At 34.1% G+C, this 7608-nt stretch overlaps 1 long non-coding RNA gene across 1 annotated transcript; it reads left to right on the plus strand.

The window, feature by feature from the left end:
- The first annotated feature begins 679 nt into the window (after window positions 1-679).
- Window positions 680-2194, plus strand: LOC113348341. Its single transcript, XR_003359580.1, has 2 exons — window positions 680-1448; window positions 1711-2194. It is a non-coding gene; the product is annotated as an uncharacterized LOC113348341 (long non-coding RNA).
- Window positions 2195-7608: the final 5414 nt, after the last annotated feature.

Here is a 7608-nt window from a genome sequence, read left to right on the forward strand (position 1 = left end):
TCATTCTTTTTGCGTTAATTTCCCAATTTAATTCCATACAATATAGAGGTAATTGAAATACTTGATTTCATGTTGAATATTTATGGTGTATTGAAAATTGGTTTATGGGATGTTTGATCTCGATTTTACTACCTTGATATTCGATATCATATATTGTGAACCCTTAAGGTTTGAGTGACTTTTTGATTTAGAGGGATTAAGTTCTAGCCCTAGTAGGTAGGCTTTATCAAAGGATCATGGGGGTTCTGATAGAAACAATATGTGAAAAAGTCACAATATGTTGAATCGATTTTTGTTTAGCATAAAAGCATATTTGTTTCTGTAAAGACCCTCGAGATCGTCAATGTTATTAGAACTAGTCAAGAGAAGAATTATCCAATAATTACTCAATTAGTTTAAAACCAACATTAAGAATTAATCTAATAATGATCTAGATACGAAACTAGTATCATTGGATAGATCTCGAAAGTTATGCAGAATAGACTACTCGAACGTGTCAATGGGATACCAGACAAAGAAGATATCATCGGATGTGTATTAAGGGTGGATTAGTTTTTTCACAGACAGACCGACCCGGGATCCCATATCATTTGGGTGTTTGTGTTTATCACTTGCCTTTGGATTTATCAAGACCGATCGAGCAGATAAGCTCATTCAACATTATTATTTCTCTTTCTTTTTCTTCCTTCTTTCCTATTCTCCTCTGTTTCTCTTCTTCTTCTTCTTCTTCTGTTCTTCTCCTATGGCGATTCTGTGAGGATTCTAAGATCAAGATATGAGGGGAAAGATTATAGGACGGTTGTTTCTGGTGGTGATGTTTAAGTAATTGAGTTAGAATTCAACCGAAAGGGTTAATCAGGAAGAAGTTGAATTAGGGTTTATGTGAGATGAAATCGTCAGAAGATTTATGAGAAACTGAAGAATAAATCAAGTAATTGATGATGGGTATTGTGTGTAGAACTTAAAGAGGATGAGTTAGAATTTAATTCTCAAACTTTAGAGAAGAATTGAAGAATTCGGGTTTCTTTGAAGAATAATTCAAAGTGGATTTAGTGTACAAGATGAATTGAGGACTGGGTTTAAATGATTGAGGAACGGGATGAAGTTAATAAATTGATTTGAGATGTTAGTGAAGAACTAGAGAAATTAGGGTTTCTGTTCTTCGCCACAACAGAAATTAGGGATTAGGTTTTCGTTCTTGAAGATTTTGGATAAGAAGGAGGTAGAAGATGTTTGATTTGAAGATTTGAATTGATGTTACGAACTTTAATTAGAAAGTAGAGGATTGAGAATTGGCTTAGTGTTTCTGAGAATCAAAGATGAAGATGAATATTATAGAATTCTAGTTAATTGAACTGGTGGGTGTTGTTAGTTTGGAGGTGTGATGCTGATTTGAGTCAAAGTAAAGAAGAACTTGAGTTCAGTTATCGGAGCAAAGCTACTTTAAGGTAAATTGTTTCTCTTAGCAGATTAGAAATTTAATTGTTTTCTTTATCAAGTTTATGTGAATGTTTATGAATTGGGGATTGAAATGGTTATGGAAAATATGGAATGTATACATGATTTGATCTTTATCTCAAGATGTGGTTTTGGTATTGTTGTGAATCATTTGGAAGTGGAAAGGAAGTATTATTACTGAGTTATGATGATATTGTGTTGAGAGGCAGTTGGATTTAATTTACATGGAATAAACTCAGTTTGGTTATACAGGTGTGTAGTTGTGTTGGTGGTGTTGAACTGGTGGTGCAAAAAGGTAAAGATGAGTATGTTTGTTGTGTTGAAGAATTGGCATTAGGAAAAGGGGCTTGTGTTGTTTCTGTGGGTGTTAATGATTGAAGCAGTGAGTGCAGGTGATGATACTGAAGTTGGAGATGGTATCCGTTGGTGAATGTTGAGCTGATATCGCAAGGATGGGAAGTTAGAGGTGTTGTTGGTACTAAAATGGGATGCAGGTGAAGTTATTAGTGTCTCTTGTCAAGAAGAAGGTTAGAATGGTGATTCAGAGTTGTAGATAGTGTTTGCTATAAAGCTTGGATATTGCAGCTACTGCTTTTGTAAGTAGGCTAAGCTTATAGTTGTATTTAAATTATGAAGTTTAGATGAATTGATTGAGAGTGTTTTATGAAGTTTGTTTAGAATAAATGAACAGATGTAATATTTAGATTGTTGTTAAACCGGGTTTGAGTTGTAGCTAGAATAGTTGTAGAGATAGAGCCTCAGTTGTGTGAGAAGAACCCTTGGCCTGTCTGACTGAGTTTATTCAGTATGACTCGGGTTTTGTTATTTTCTGACTCAGTATCTGACTGATTTGAATCGGTGTTAAGTCACTGAATTTCTCTTTTGATCTGAGTTGACCAGTTCACCTGACCTTGACCGAGTTGGATCGGTTGACTAGACCTGACCTTGAGTGTTGACTTGACCTTTGACTGACGTTTACCGTTAGTTGACCCATTGACCGGTAGTGATTGTTAGTTGACTCATATGGAGTGGACTTTAGTTAATGGGATTACTTAATGGATTTGGGCTTAGGGAAGTTTTCCTAAGTAGACATTTTGGACCTCTTGTGGTCCAAATCAGATTTTGGATTCTTCTACAAAGATGTAGATATTCATAAGACTTAACCAATGGACTATAGAACCAACCTAATTGAATTGGTAACTTTTGGTATGCTAAACATACATAATAAAAGATATAGAACTATTAGATAGCCTTGTATGATTCTTGTGTGAGCCATTTTGGCTAGATTCTTAGAGTTCTTGACTATATTAACAACGGTCGATTCAAAGGATGAACCGGTGGATCGTGGATTTCGAGGTAGGCGTGGCTTGTCATCAAAAGAGGTGGGAATACTTTTAACTCTTTGGAAACCATTGTTGTTTCTTTTACAAAAGTTTATGTTTTACAAACTCACGCATTGTATGTTTGTGCATTTCATACATTGTTTAGTTTGTATTATGATTATTCTGTTGATTATTTGAATCTTTCCATGAATTGGAAAGGACTTGTAATGTTTGTCACTATGAATTTTTATGGGAAATGAGAATTTCCACGTGTGGTATATAGGATACGCTCCTTCATTTATATCTACATGAATTCAACTTTTGTGCTTATGAGGTGTGGCATTTGGCACTAATATAAACTAATAGGGTGTGTAAGGAATTGGTCGACACTCAATATAGTACATTGTTTGAAGAAGGAGTTTGTCCATATACATTGTTTGTGCATTTCCAGTGACTTAGTCACTTTGATGTTAGGGAAAACATGTATTGTTTTCCGAATTTTCATCATGATTTATTTAAAGTTAAATGTTATTCCTGCTGGGCACCCCTTTTAGGGATGATGTGCTCACCCTTTCGCACTTTCAGTTTCAGAGACATATCAGAGTTGCGCAGCAGAAGCTTCGAGGAGTTGAGTCCGTTAATTGATTGATTTCGGTTATGTTAATTATGATATATGTTCTATTTGTAAACCAAATGACTATTGTTTATGTATCATTTGAGAGAAGTTTTGTATATGTATATTTCAGAGTGGGGCTAGTCTTTGAGTTAAGATTTGTAGCAGATTTCTGAATTGAATGATTAAGTATATGATTTGGATTATTAGTGCCTCTTTGTTTAGTTAATCTCTTGGATTAGTCAGCTGCTAGCTTTGGGGGCGCTACAATTTCGACGGTTTTCAACTTTTGCTTGCAATTGTTAAAACCGGTTTTCAACCTTTCTCTGGTAAAGGTTGAGGTGTGTTGTTATTCTTTTGTTTATGCATAAGGATTAAAACATGGTGATATTTCGATAACAATTCTCTCTGGACGAAGATGCTATCATATTGGAGAAGTGGATGCGAAATTTGAGGTAACAATCTTGTTAGTTAATTGTTTTCCTGTTTAAGAAAAGCCTGAGTTTATATTATATATATTTGTTGCTTTTGCTTAAAAAAATTTCAGTTTAATTGATATTTATTCCATGATGTGTGTGTGTATGTGTGATTCAATTGGTTTCGGTTAAGAAAAACTATTGTTATCTTGCTTTATTGTGTGGTATCAAATGTTTAGGCTTACAAAATTTATGTACAATTGATGTGTGTGTGATTCAATTGTTTCCGGTTAAGAAAAACTATTGTTATCTTTATTTTGTATAGTATCAATTGTTTAGGCTTACAAAATTACGGTGCAATTGCGGTGCTTTTAATGTCTATGTTGTTTCAATTGCTTCCGGTTGAGGTGAATAATTATGCAAGTTGATTTATTTTGGTTTGTATGAATTATTTATGTCATAACGAAATAATTTGTGTACGGGATGAGTTGTTTAGTCCAATTCGATTCCGGATAAGAAACTAAGTTAATTCTGATTCTAGTTTGTCTTATCAAAGTGAGGTTTCAGTTATTCAAGTCTAATCGAATGCCTAAACAAGGAATGCTAGTTAACTAACCTAGTACTTGTATTATTTAAAATTTAAATGTCTAAGTTTATGGATAATTAGAACCTGATGACAAAAATGGAGTTTATCTTTATTTTGGTCTTATCGAATTAAGCGGTTGTTTTTGAACAATCGGTTTAGCAAAGGGACTAATGTGCTTAGTTGTTTTTTGGTTTGCTAAACTAAATTTAAAAAATTGTTTCAGACAATTGTTTCCTTGGTAACATATCAAATAAGACTACTTGTAGTCTCGGTTTTTATATTGGTTATCAGAACGTGATGTGTGGAACCCTCGTGCCTAACTCTACAGGTTTACAGCTATTCTGAGATTTGTAAGATTCTTTTCGTGTTTTCCTTTATTTTTTCGTTTTTTTGTCATTTTATGACAAAAAGGGGGAGAAATATATGGAGTAAACAGGTGATGCTTGCATTGATTTTATATTTATTGGCATCGCTAGGGAGAAGAACATTGGTACTTGAATGTTTTATCTAACGAAAGAGTGAGAGCACATACTAAGGGGGAGTAACATGTCATATAAATTGGTATAACAAAGACGTGCGGATTGAATATATACCTAACTTCCTTAGGGCGATTATTAGCTTTGTTATTATAATGTCAACAACGGCATTTCCAAGGATTGAATGTAAGCATTTTTACTGTGCTGTTGAATCGGGAATCAAGCGGATTGTAATAAATTCTTGTAATTTGTTTTTCCATATGATATAAGAGTTTTTCCACTAAAATTGACAAAGGGGGAGATTGTTAGAGCATTGATCGGTTGAACTCATTAAGCGTTGGTATGTCAAGTTTGATTGTCATATATTAGTGAATCAAAACTCATGCTAAGAATCGCTTGATTATGTACTAGAGTCAACTTCGTATAGGTTAGCTTGAAAATATTAGGATATGAGACATTACAAGTATTGCGAAGTCTTGAAGATGTGAAGAATCAAGGAGCTACAACAACAGGAATCATCCTTCCACTTGAGGTTAGTGATATTTTACTTAAACTGTTTCATTGCCTAACGTATCTTTCAAGTCGTGCATATTGAAAACTTAAGTGCGAAGCATATTTGAACTCTATATAGACATAGTATTAAGGAATAAAATACGAGATTTATTTCTTAACCATTAAACTTTGTAGATAAGACATCGCCATAATCATTAGAATGTTATTGTGATTATGTATGGGTATGGGGTGAGGATTTCATCCTAGGGAACAATGTTTACATGTGTTCTAAGGAAGTAAGTTCATAAACTTGTTTGTGGACCGAAAAGGAAATTGCCAGGTGTTATTGGTTTTATTTTTCATTGCATATCTTATAAACAACTAATATGTGTGATAGAGTATAAACGCTCACAACTTGTTGTGTTCTTGGTAGAACTATTCACAAAGGCCTGACTTATGTATTGGTATAACTTTTATTAGTAAAACCCATCTTAAGTAATCACTTGTGGTATGATCGGATATGTCTGACCAATTAAAAGGAAAGGGGAACCAATCCTTGTAAGGGGTGCAGTACATCAAAGGGAACCAATCCTTGTATGGGGTGCATCAAGGTTTATAGAAGAAAGGGGAACCGATCCTATGGACATGTGCAACACGTTTTTAGGCAAAGGGGAACCGATCCTATGGACATGTGCAACACATATAAGTTAGATACCATATATATGTGGGGAACCGATTTTTGTACCTAGTCAAAAGAATTTTTGGAAAGCTAGTGTGACTATGCACAGTACTCACATGGAGGTAGAACCGAAATTAGTTTTGGTAGAACCGTAAACCCATGATTGTGATTGAATGTTGGTTTGATCAATCACATAATTCTTGAAAGTCATATGAACCAATTCTAAACTTGTTTGGAAGTGTGGAAAATCGGTTTTAAGGTTGAAAGTGTGAAAAAGAACTTACAAAGTAAAGATGTCAACAAACTTTGAACACGTGCTATGAATGTTTATTTCTTTAATTGTTCAAAGATATTCCTTAACGGCTAAGGGAAGAGAATCACAGGATCGAAACATAAGTAAGTTAAGAATATTTTAATTAAGGTTATTAATTTCATTTTTAGTGAAATTACATAATTAGTAATGTGCATTTACTAATTAGATTTTCCGAGAGATTTCGATCATTATTTTTGGACAGAGCATTTTAAGGAATTACGAAAACCGAATCTGTGCTTTTATGAATATCTTGAGAATATTTTCAGTTTTGGAAATTCCTTGGTGTCCAAACTTCCTTGTCTGTAAATACTCGAAGTTTTCCTTTCTAGCAAACTAATCCTTCGTAACAACAGATTTACTCTTTTGTTGTTGTTACTGGTGTAGCCGCCTATTCGGAGAGGAGAGTAACCTAATTAGACGAAATCTCTTACGGCCGCTCAGTTTAAAGTCTTCTTTGGGATTGAGAAGCTCTAGCGCGTACAGTTGGTAGGAAACTAGATAATTGCGGTTTATCTTTTGTTTTTGATAGATTTGATTTGACTAACGGTGGTTGAAATATGATTGCACCTAGTTTGTTTATTCTGAGAATCTTCTCTTCTGATATAAGATTCACTCAAACTAGTTCAGAGTTTCGACAGGGATCTTTAGAATGTTGTTAGTTTTAAAGACGATCTTGTGATAATCCATAGTTAACAGACTTTGTTCTGTGCGTGATTGATCACAAGAGATTCAAGTGATTATGTGCAGTTTTTATTGAAGATTTAAGAAGATTTGAAGACAAAGAAGATATTGAAGATATGACTTGAATTTTATAATATTTGGTGTGCACAATACTTGTTTCGGTAAAAGAGAATCCAATTAATAATCGGTTTATCCTTGTGGTAGATTGGATTGATTAATTGAGTAGATCGGCATCAACACGATTCTTCGGATTAAAGGTGTTATTGGCTTAATCTTAAACGATTACCTTTGGGTGATTGAACATAAGATAGATCTAAGGACCTGACGAAGGAGTTTATGTTGAGATAAACTCCTTTGTCCGACTCATATCACTTGGTTGAATAGAGTTGATACCAAACAGATTTGTTGTTCCTTTATTGTTTGGAATACGAACCAAAGGAATTGTTCCAAGTACGTGACTTATTTATAAGTTGGAGGAGTGGGAATACAGAAGGAACTAGGTGAACTATAGGGTTAGTTACTTGGTCTCAACTATACGAAGTTAGTGTAATTTTGTGTAGCGGCTTAATCCT

The sequence above is a fragment of the Papaver somniferum genome, chromosome 2 (genome assembly GCF_003573695.1).
Source record: "Papaver somniferum cultivar HN1 chromosome 2, ASM357369v1, whole genome shotgun sequence".
NCBI classification, from domain to species: Eukaryota; Viridiplantae; Streptophyta; class Magnoliopsida; order Ranunculales; family Papaveraceae; genus Papaver; species Papaver somniferum.